Source organism: Pollicipes pollicipes, unplaced genomic scaffold (genome assembly GCF_011947565.3).
Source record: "Pollicipes pollicipes isolate AB1234 unplaced genomic scaffold, Ppol_2.1 Scaffold_7231;HRSCAF=8579_pilon_pilon_pilon, whole genome shotgun sequence".
NCBI lineage: Eukaryota > Metazoa > Arthropoda > Thecostraca > Pollicipedomorpha > Pollicipedidae > Pollicipes > Pollicipes pollicipes.
The window spans coordinates 29,115,813-29,127,105 of record NW_023597034.1 but is presented as its reverse complement, the minus strand read 5'-3'; the positions used below and the strand labels follow the sequence as shown (position 1 = coordinate 29,127,105).

Here is an 11,293-nt window from a genome sequence, read left to right as displayed (position 1 = left end):
AATACCGACATCCCGTGATAATCACCAGGGATTCACGGGGATCCACCACCAGGGATCCGCATGTACAGCTGCAAGCTTTGTTACTGCCGACTGTGGTAATTTCGCCCGTAACCCTCGTCCGTAGCCTACTGTAGACATGGCTGTGTGGCATGCAAAGCCAGCTGGGCTGTTTCCGTTTTCCGTGCCAGCGCCAACTGCACGCAAGTGCACCCAACGCCGGGCAGTCACGATGCAGAGCACGCACGTTGCGCACACGGAAGCGGTCGTACTTACGTGCCGTTTTGGTAGCGACGTGTAGACCAAGCTTCGTTTTAAGGAAGGGGCATATTCGCGCCACGTCAGTGGCTCCAATGGATCAAGCGGACGCTGATGTTTGATATAGTGATTGACGCTCACGTCTTGTTATTGTCATGTTACCACTAATCACAAGCGTGCCTTGGTTGGTTTTTGGTGCCAGCTGCGCCATAGCTACTTAGATACAATCTCTGGATATGTGCTACTGTGTCCGCGAATGCACGCTCGTCGCAGGTGTCAACGTTCTGTTACGTGTCGTTACGGCGTGCAAATCTGTGCTGCGGAGGGCGCACACACACGTGATCTGCGAGTGTCTCTGCAGCCAAGCACACCACCGCTCGCGCCTCCCGTGTCAGCCGGCCCGCGACATCGCCAACGGACGGGCCTTCACGCCCTCGCCAGCTCGGCCGCCGAGCGAGGCGCCACGTGAGTCGACGCGTGATCCGGCTCGCCTTCCGCCTCCGCTGGGGGCTCGGGCTCAGGCGACGGCGCTGCCTCGGCCGTGAACTGGGGCTCGGGAGTCGGGTGACCGGCGGCGGGGTGGGGCTCGGGAGAGTCGGGCGACGGCGCCACGGAGGACCGGCTCACCGGTCGCGGCATCAGGGCGTCCTCGTCACTGAAAGCGGGTCACGTGGCCGGTCACGCCGAGCACAGCAGCAGCGGACCCGGACCGGTGAGGGCGGGCTGAGGGTGCGCTGGCACGAGGGCGGGACTGAGGGGCTTGGTCGGGTGAGGGCGAGCTGGGGGCGCGCGAGCGCGTGAGGGCGGGACTGAGGGGCTTGGACCAGTGAGGGCGAGCTGAGGGTGCGCGAAAGCGCGGATGTGTGGCAAGGAAGAGGGATGTGGCCTGGACCAGCGAGGGCGGGCTGAGGGTGCGCGAGCGCGCGGCTGTGTAGTAGGGAAGACGGATGGGACCCTGACCGGTGAGGGCGGGTTGGGGGTGCGCGAGCGCGCGGGTGTGTAGCAAGGAAGAGGGACGTGACCTGGACCGGTGCGGGCGGGCCGAGGGTGCGCGAGAGCGCGGGTGTGTGGCAAGGGAGAGGGGCGTGACCTGGACCAGTGAGGGCGGGCCGAGGGTGCGCGAGCGCGCGGGTGTGTAGCAAGGAAGGGGGACGTGACCTGGACCAGTGAGGGCGATCTGAGGGGCGCGAGCGCGCGGATGTGTAGCAAGGATAACGGATGAGACCCTGACCAGTGAGGGCGGGCTGGGGGTGCGCGAGCGCGCGAGGGTAGGACCGAGCTCAGCAGGCAAGGCAAGGAGGCTGTGACAGCGCGCGTGTCACGTATTCCATGACGGTCAGAAGAATGCAAATCTGGCGCTTGGAAATGAGTGGCCTGTGCCGCACGATGGCATGGTATCTGTTGAACAAATGTAATGGTATAGTATCTATAAAGTAACATATAAGTGACCATCTTTTTGAAAAAATGGTAACTCGTCTTTTGAAATAGCCATCGTTTCGTTGTCTTGCTCTGGAAAATGGCACTTGCTGTGCACAGCGACACGCATAAGTAGAGCTTTGATGAAAGTGCTTCAGCGAGGTTTGCATTGACATTTTAACTTCTTGCGATTTTAGTGGCGGAACCTGCATCAAGAAAGAGTTGTACGATTTTCCTTGCGCATTGTTGGTTCGTATGCACTAGCGTCTGCGCGGCTGGAGTGCTCGCGGTACGTATAACTTGTTTCATTTGACTATCACCATACCATGGAGTGTGGGCTGCGTGGGATATGTGTGGGGTGCCCTCATGGCTAGGGTAAGTTTTGGTACGTGGATAGACAACGTCGGGTGGCCGGGAGCAAGGTGTGAAGGGGCTTCGGGAGTTGCGAACATTTTCCTGCCTTGCCAGCAAGCGTAAAACAACCAAGCAAGCAACAGCAAGCGTGAAAGCAGTTTTAGCAAAGCCGTAAGCGGGTAAGCACACGCGATCTGCCACTCACTACAGTGGAAGGAATGTAGAACATCGCAAAAGTGTTATACGCGCCACCGGTTACCTGCAGGTAGTGCACATAATACAACAGCTTGCCAATGATCCGGCTGAAGAGGCAAAATGAGATCTTGTCATGTGTAAACATGGAACTGGTCAAACCAAGTTCGTACCTTGCAGCACTTCGTCACGTTCACCTACTTACGCCGTACGCATGCTGCCTGAATATGCTCCAGCGACGCAGGGATTGGATTCAAATGAGCCCCTGTTGTAAGAGATGACTGTGTGAAGCCGTATGTCTCCTACGCCGAGCCCAACGTGGTGCTTGAAGTGTGTAACGACCAAATGTCCGGTGGTCACCCAGCGCAGAATCCAAAGCACTTGCATACCTCGAAAATCTTGGCACGTACAACCGCGTGTTGTCCCAGATTGTGTGCTTCACAGCAGGGAACAGCGACAGATAGAGAAGAAGTACAGATCACGATGGAAGAACGCACGGCAATGCACGCAACATCAAAAGCTCTGTACATGAGGTGTCGCGTTCCCAAATCCGTGCCTGCACAGCTCAGTGTCAGGGCTCCCAACCACAAGGCGCTCCACTTCCCCCGTGCATGCGCACTGATTTCATGACTCGTGAATTTCCAAACTGTGAGCATCTAAGCGCCCGGCCGCGCGGGCTTCCTGACCCGTCCGCGTTGTACTCCGAGTCCATGTTCACTGAAATCCTGGCCCGTCCTCGCCTGACTCCCATCCTGTTCCCGTCGGATTCCTATCACATCCCCGCCCAACTCTCAGCCCGTTCCCGTCGGGATCCCAGCCTGTCCCCGCCGAACTGCCAGTCTGCGCCTGCCGGGCCCTCAGCCTGTCCCCCGGACTTTCAGCGTGGCTCTCAGTCCGTCTCCGCCGGCCTCAGCCCGTTTCTTACGAACTCTCAGACTGTCCCCGTCGGACTCTCAGATTGTGCTGCCCGACTCCCAGCCTGCCCCCAGCCAGTCTGTGCCTGCCGGACTCCCAGCCTGTGCCCGACGGACTCCCAGCCTGTGCCTGCCGGACTCCCAGCCTGTGCCTGCCGGACTCCCAGTCTGTGCCTGCTAGACTCACGGCACGTCGGCGTCCCAGACTCGCAGCGTGCCGTCGCTGCCTCCGGTGTACAGCTTCTTGCCGACCACCGTGAGGCAGTTGATGGCCGCCTCGTGACCCATGTAGACGCGCTTCAGGTTGCCCGACTTGGCGTCGAAGGCGCGGGCCACCATGTCGGCGCAGCCGGTGAACACTGCGAGGAGCCCGCACACGTGTCACGCATCTGGTGTAGCTGTAATCCAGTTGGTCACGGCCGGTGGGCACCGCGGGCTGCGCTCCTGCCTCACGTGACGGCCCGAGGGTCTGTCACACCCATAAAACATTTCATAGTGGTCCTCATGGCGGGTTTTGTGGAAAAAGTTCGCTGGGAATATTGAAGTAAAAAGCTTTGCCAGCACAGCAGGTTTAATTCTCTAAAACTGTCGGTATGTCGTATGTGTGTTCTAAGCCCGAGTTAACCTTTTTGCACTGATCCCAAAGACACCCCGCATGAGTTCACCCGGGACAATCCAATTCACTTGCCTCCTGTGTCTGAGCGTGTCCAGCTGGGAGCCAGCTCCTAGCGCCCTCACAGCTCCGTCATACTAACGCCAGCAGCAGCACCCCGCCCCCCCCCCCCTCCCCCTTCCCCTCCCGCTCCCCGGGCGAGGCCACACTCACGAATGCCGTTATGGAACCGCAGGCAGATGACAGTGTCGCGGTGCGACTTGTACGTGCGCGTGCAGTCTCCGAACTCGGTGATGAAGCAGCGGGCCGTGGTGTCGGCCTGAACCCGTGTACATCAGCTTGTTCACCACCTGCATGCAGACGACGGCGTCCTTGTGGCCGCTCAGCAGCTGCGGCGGAGAGAGCCACGAGAACGTTAGCGACCGTCTGTGCACGGCGGACAGTCTGGCATTGTCTGCGGCGCGGCGACAGCCACTGCTCGCGAAGCAGGAGCTGTCGCACGCGGCAGAAGCAGGAAGCTGTCAGACGCGGCTGCATCAGGGGCTGTCAGACGCGGCGGAGCAGGAGCGTCCCGGCTAGCAGACACGGCGGTAAGCAGGAGCTGTCAGACGCGACTGAAGCAGGGACTGTCAGAACAGCGGCTGGATTAGGAGCTGTCAGACGCGGCTGAAGCAGGAGCTGTCAGACGCGGCTGGATCAGGAGCTGTCAGACGCGGCTGGATCAGAGATGTTAGGCGCGGCTGAATCAGGAGATGTCAGACGCGCTGCAGCAGGAGCTGTCAGACGCGGCGTCAGCGCGTGACGGGCGCGGTGCAGCGGCAGCCATGTTGGCACACCAAGTGAAGTTAATTGGCCGATATGATCGGTGCTGAGCGGCCCAGTGATCCATTCGCGCATTAGAGGAGTGGGGAAGGGCCATTGTCGGTGACAAGGGATGCTATTCGCCGGATAGGTGCAAAGTGGCAGGGAATAAGGCATCCCATGAGCCCTTCCGGAACACTCCAAAAACACCAACTGAAACCTAAGCGACATGTACCGAGAAAATTGCAATAGAAGTGTAGTGTGTTTTATCTCGTCCCCGCGGAAAACTCACCATGGTCCAGTTTGTCTCGTGCCGAGTTCACTGCATTAGAGTCTGCCTTCCTGTCCGCCTCACCTTGGTGCAGACGCCCTTCTCGATGTCCCACTCGCGAACGGTCTTGTCCGGTCCGGATGTGTACAGTAGTTTGCCGTCACTGTCGATGGCCATGCAGCTGACCGGGCCGCGGTGCCCTTTGAATATCTGCCGACGGCGCCACGCGACGCTGCAGCATTACTGAAAGGCTGGCATGCACGCTTAACGGATCAGGCGGATGACATAAAATGGCGTGTGTTTCGCCATACAGGTCAAAATCATGTTTGTTATAGGGGTAAGATCATGTTTGACATATGAGTGTCAAATTGACTCTGCCTCAGGAAATGATAAGTGTGGAAAAGATAAAGGCTGATTTGTTATAAAGCATCGCGGTATGCCACTGTCAATATACCACATCACGCTCTTTCTGCAAACAATTCGCAACTTTTGTGTCCTTGCACAATGATGAATAAAACAACATGGCTACTAAGTTGTGAAGCACGGATATCAATAAATTACTTATCAGTTTCATGATGATGGTTAAGGTGTCGGACATGATTGCGGGTATAATGTATGGGATCAGCCGTGAGTCGGTAGCAGCGCTGCAGAGCGCAGACAGCCGACACCGTATGATGTATGACATCAGCCGCGGGTCGATAGCAGCGCTGCAGAGCGCAGACAGCCGGCACCGTATGATGCATGGCAGCAGCCGTGGGTCGGCAGCAGCGCTGCAGAGCGCAGGCGGCCGGCACCGTATGATGCATGGCAGCAGCCGTGGGTCGGCAGCAGCGCTGCAGAGCGCAGACGGCCGGCACCGTATGATGCATGACATCAGCCGTGGGTCGGCAGCAGCGCTGCATCTGCTACCTTGATCTGCCTTCCCGTGGCGAACCGACCACGAGCGAGCCGTGCCGTCCGCCGAGCCCGTGACCAGCACGTCCCGCGGACTGATGCCAGCCTCCAGGTCCTGGTCCTCCTCCTCCCGCTGCTGCTCCTGGTTCTCGGACTCCTCGGCCCCGGCCTCCGTCTTGCCGCGTCCCCTTGCTCGTCGTCGCCGGGGATGAAGCAGATCGGGTAGACGCCGGCCGTGTGACCCTGTTGGACCGGACGACCCCGCTCAAGCCACCGCAGCGATGACGATATCGTGACGAAGTTGGCTGCTCCCGAAAACAATCCTTTTTCGTCTCGTCAGATGTTGCAGTGGTCACGCTATGGCAAAGCATGTTAGTGTTGATATGCTAACGTTACAACAGCCAGAGGCTGAGATGTCATAGACCTCATTAAGAATTTATTACAGATTACGATGAGTCAAATGAGCTGTTATGTTGCCAACGTATGTGAGAGCAAATTGTGCACGTGACCTCCAAGGATTGGTCCATCTTGATTAGGACGTTCATGCCATTGTAATGCGCTTTGTCTATCTTGTCATCGTTATTCATCGCCACAGAGCAGTACAATATCTAAGCACTGTATTACCGAATAACCGAAGCATCAAAACGAGCAAAAACGCTTCTGGGACCCCACCAACACTTGGAACACAGCTTCCGTCCCTGTCCCCAGAGGACGCGGAGGACAGCGCTCACCTCGAACGTGCGGATGCAGACGGACTCCTCGTCGTCGTCATCCTCGGTCTCGAACAGCCACAGTTTGCAGGTCTTGTCGTAGGAGGACGAGATGAGGAAGTCGGCTGTGCAGAGCACGCGCGTGACCCGCGAGGTGTGGCCTGCCCGGTGAGGAGGGCCCGGTGAGCCGGCGCGCCACTGCAGAAAACTCGGCAGGCCCTGTGTTGAGGACGCGGCTGACTGGCTGAACACCAAAAGTGTTGGATTTGGTTGTCGCCGCCGCATTTGTTAGTGTTGAAGGGACATCCAAACATGTGTTTTCCGTTAAATGCGCAGAGATTTACGGCGTGCCCCTCCCCTAATTCATTTCATTCTTCCTTGGTGTGGGCAGGTTTCCGTTAGTCCTGCAATGCTTCTGCGAAGTTTTTGGTTTAGAACAGGACTCCGTGGGAGGTAAAATGCCGTGACCGTACTCTTACTACGGCGGTTTTTGACTAATAGCGTTGCAACCAAAGAGCGAGCGCCAACATCTGTTGCAGTTATTCGGTATCAAATAGCAGCGCATTAAATGCGATTAGATGGCAGCCCCATGTTAAGCGGTTGAAAACTTAAAAAATGAAAAAAAGAGAATCAAGAGTAAATTCGGGCTGAGACTTTATGCGTTTCAAAAGAGCACCAGAACACGTTTAAAGCAGCTTAAAAGCCACACCCAAAGTGTGAGTGCCTTAAAATTGTAAAGGCATTATACACTTTTACATTCTATGGTCATTTTGAACTTCCAACTGTTGAGCATAAGCCTTACCGCCTAACTGGACTCTTCTGTGTTTGTTGAAGGTCACAAAATGTTTTTGGAATGAAAGCATACTTTTTCAACAACAAAATAACAATCTGAATATTCACGGCCCGAGATTTTCAAGTGCAACCGTGGAAATGAAGTAAGAAGAAACTTCCAATGTCATTGGGATGCAAGCTAAGAAAAAGATGTATCACGGCTGAGCATGGGGTGAGGGCAGTTTGGCTCTTTATGCATGCATGCACATAAAAAGGCGCACGCTACGTTCAACACCTCATGAACGCAATTTGCTGCACACCTTTTATAGTAACTGCTTTTGAAACATGTTCACGGTGTGGTTGAGCCGTTTGACAGATTCTTATGCAATTGGATTGCTTTGGTTACTATTTCTGGATTTGTTAAATTGCCATATAGTACGAGGTCCCACGAATTCTCAACTCAACGGCCAAAATCAATTGGTGTTTGCGTGCTTCATTAAGACCTTGGCAGGATTGCAGTTTACTGACTGGATCGACTGATATCTGCACTTCCTATATGCTCGTCCTACCCAGTACATGCGAGAGGACCCATAGCTTTAAACGAGGAGCGGCTATCAGATAGTCCCTGATGTCTGTGCCAGTGGGTCGCGTCCTTCGCTGCCTGTGGGCCCGCTCAGACCTTGGTAGACGAAGACGCAGGCGCAAGTGGCCATCTCCCACTTCCTGATGGTGGTGTCGGCGCTCCCCGTGATGACGTACACTCCCACCGTGCCGATGGTGGTGATGTAGTTCTTGTGGCCCCTGTGGAACGCATCAGAACAGCTGCACTGGAGCTCCAATGCCCAAACTTGCCGCAACAAGCTCGACAAGCCTTACAAAAGCCCTCACGAAGTCCGACACCGGCTCTCCCCGAGCCGAATGTCGTCATCCCGGCGAACCCACCCGATCAACCACGCCACACGCCCACCTCGTCCTCAGCACAGGCCGTCGCCTTCCTCCCGTCCTCAGCGCGTCTGCGCCCGACGGTCCTCACCTGAGTATGCCCATACACTCGGTCTCCTCGCCCTGGGTGCTCCACATGCGGGCGGTGCAGTCCTCGGAGCCCGTCACCAGCACCGACTTGTCCTCGCTCACAGCCATCACGTTGATGCTGCTCTCGTGGTCGATGATCGCCTCCAGGTCCCAGTTCTTGTTGCGGTCCTTGCTCATGCCGCCCCCCATCTTGACGAGATCGGTTGGACACCTGAACGAGCGGAGGCTGGCGAGATCGCCGTGCGCTGGTTTCGATTTGCGCTTGGGCAGAATGTAGCTCGGGTGTAATGGAGCGAAGAGCAACGTTACACGTAGGCGCATTAGGCAACGTCACACGTAGGCGCATTAGGCAACGTCACACGTAGGCCACCACTACAACCGCAGCTGCGAAGTTTAATGAGGTCATGTTGAAAATGCAGCCCAGCAAATGTGAGCTAAACTAAAACAGTTGACAACATGTAATCGAAAGCCCTAGTTGGGGAACAGGGACAGATCTATGTAACGTTACCGTAATGACAGTTCATCTTTAGAGCGAACAAGTATCTACATATTTTACGCCTGGTTGATGATACCAAACAAAAAGTGTATGTGGAAATTACTTGAAATGGAAATATTGCTAGTGGGCAACCAAATTTATAGTCCTGGATATATCGGTTTTTGGTCATCCTCTATGCCAGCACTGTTTTTTAGTTGTACATGTGCGCCCTTTCAGGTCTAAGCTTTTGCGAGCCCTGTATTGGTGATGTATACTGTCGCATATCTTAACATCGGATGCAACAACCTTGTTTACAGCTATTAAGGTTAGTCTGAAGTATGACTCTTTGCGTTGCGCGTATCTATGAGCGAGACAACTTTCTGACGCGTGGTCACGTGTAACGGACACTTGGGTACTTGAAATAAACATAGCACAAGATCACGATTTTCTTTGGATACATTCAAAATACCCGTCATGTCAATACACCTGAAATGAAACCGAGAAAAGTTATACAGCAATGAATGAGCTTGGCAACTTGACACCGGGTGGTGCTATGTTTCCTTTTCCAGGTGGTTGATGTCACTGCTACAATACCTCGAAGGACGCCAGAGTCGTCTGACGGCTTTGTGGACCAGGCATCCATACGGCTTGAAAACTGGCTTAAAGCGAACTGGCGTATATTGGCATTTCAAAACGTGACTCGATTTTAATATAGTGATCACATGATACTGTCTTTGACTGTACATTTCTCTGACAAATTAGCTGATATATTGACTGGAAGAAGAGATGCAAATTTTTGATGGCAATAGCACAAACAGCTGTAAAGTAATGACCCCATACCACCTTGATCTGACCTAGCACATTTAAGCACTGCATACATTTGCTGAAATGTGTCACACCAGTGGGATGGTGATTATAAAAATTTAGATGACCGGACTTTGTTGGATCGATTCTGAAGGTATCGTCGGCAGTACGACTTGGTTACTTCCTCACGCGGTTGTGAGTTAAAGCCAGCAACCGTCGTGTGCTGTTCACATGCAATACCCCTCAACGTTTAAGCATTCGTTGCCGCACCATTGTCATCTCAGTAGCGCGTGGATCCGAATAGAATAACGTACACTGCGATTATGACAGTCTCGCCTGTCCTAAACACCTCATTCTTATACCTTCGGCCCCAGCTTTCTCACGCACCAGAGAGTGAAGAGCACAGGCGGCACCTAGACGGTCTCACCTACCCGAGGGTGCGTACCAGTGCTGGCGCCGGCGATCGGGCCGGTGTGGCTGCTTCGGGCCGGCGGTGGGGGCGACGAGACCGACTGAGTGGCCGGCGCCGAGGCCGCCTGTTTGCCTGGCCGGCCGGGTAACGCGGCGCTGGCCCATCGCCTGGCACCGGGCGAGCGCTGTTTACCGCCGCTGCCGGGTCGCCATGTGAGCACGGCGGCCGCGATCGAGCGACGAGCCAGCGCGGCGGGCCGCGAGACGGGCAGACGGGCTGACCGCGCCGGGTGTCGAGATCGGGATCAGACGTGTGATGCACCGCACCGGGCACCGAGGTCAGGGTCAGGCGGGCCCGCCACCCTTAGCACCCAGATCAGGGTCGGATGGTACACCGCACCGGGCACCGAGGTCAGGGTCAGGCGGGCCCGCCACCCTGAGCACCCAGATCAGGGTCGGACGGGTACACCGCACCGGGCAACCGAGGTCAGGGTCAGGCGGGCCCCACCACCCTGAGCACCCAGATCAGGGGTCGGACGGGTACAACACCGCCCCGGGCACCGAGGTCAGGGTCAGGCGGGCCCGCCACCCTGAGCACCCAGATCAGGGGTCAGATGGTACACCTCACCGGGCACCGAGGCCCAGGGTCAGGCGGGCCCGCCACCCTGAGCACCCAGATCAGGGTCGGATGGTACACCGCACCGGGCACCGAGGTCAGGGTCAGCGGCGGGCCCACCACCCCTGAGCACCCAGATCAGGGTCGACGGGTACACCGCACCGGGCACCGAGGTCAGGTCAGGCGGGCCCACCACCCTGAGCACCCAGATCAGGGTCGGACGGGTACAACCGCACCGGGCACCGAGGTCAGGGTCAGGCGGGCCCGCCACCCTGAGCACCCAGATCAGGGTCGGATGGGTACAACCGCACCGGGCACCGAGGTCAGGGTCAGGCGGGCCCACCACCCTGAGCACCCAGATCAGGGTCGGATGGGTACAACCGCACCGGGCACCGAGGTCAGGGGTCAGGCGGGCCCACCACCCTGAGCACCCAGATCAGGGTCGGACGGTACACCGCACCGGGCACCGAGGTCAGGGGTCAGGCGGGCCCACCACCCTGAGCACCCAGATCAGGGTCGGATGGGTACACCGCACCGGGCACCGAGGCCAGGGTCAGGCGGGCCCGCCACCCTGAGCACCCAGATCAGGGTCGGACGGGTACACCGCACCGGGCACCGAGGCCAAGGTCAGGCGGGCCCGCCACCCTGAGCACCCAGATCAGGGTCGGATGGGTACACCGCACCGGGTACCGAAGTCAGGGTCAGGCGGACCCGCCACACTGAGCACGCAGATCAGGGTCAGATCCCCTGAACTAACAGACTCC

The 11,293-nt window shown here is 56.9% G+C and overlaps 1 pseudogene; it reads right to left on the bottom strand.

Moving 5' to 3' along the window:
• Positions 1–364: 364 nt before the first annotated feature.
• Positions 365–10,001, bottom strand: LOC119109957 (WD repeat-containing protein 86-like; annotated as a pseudogene).
• Between the last annotated feature and the right edge of the window lie 1,292 nt (positions 10,002–11,293).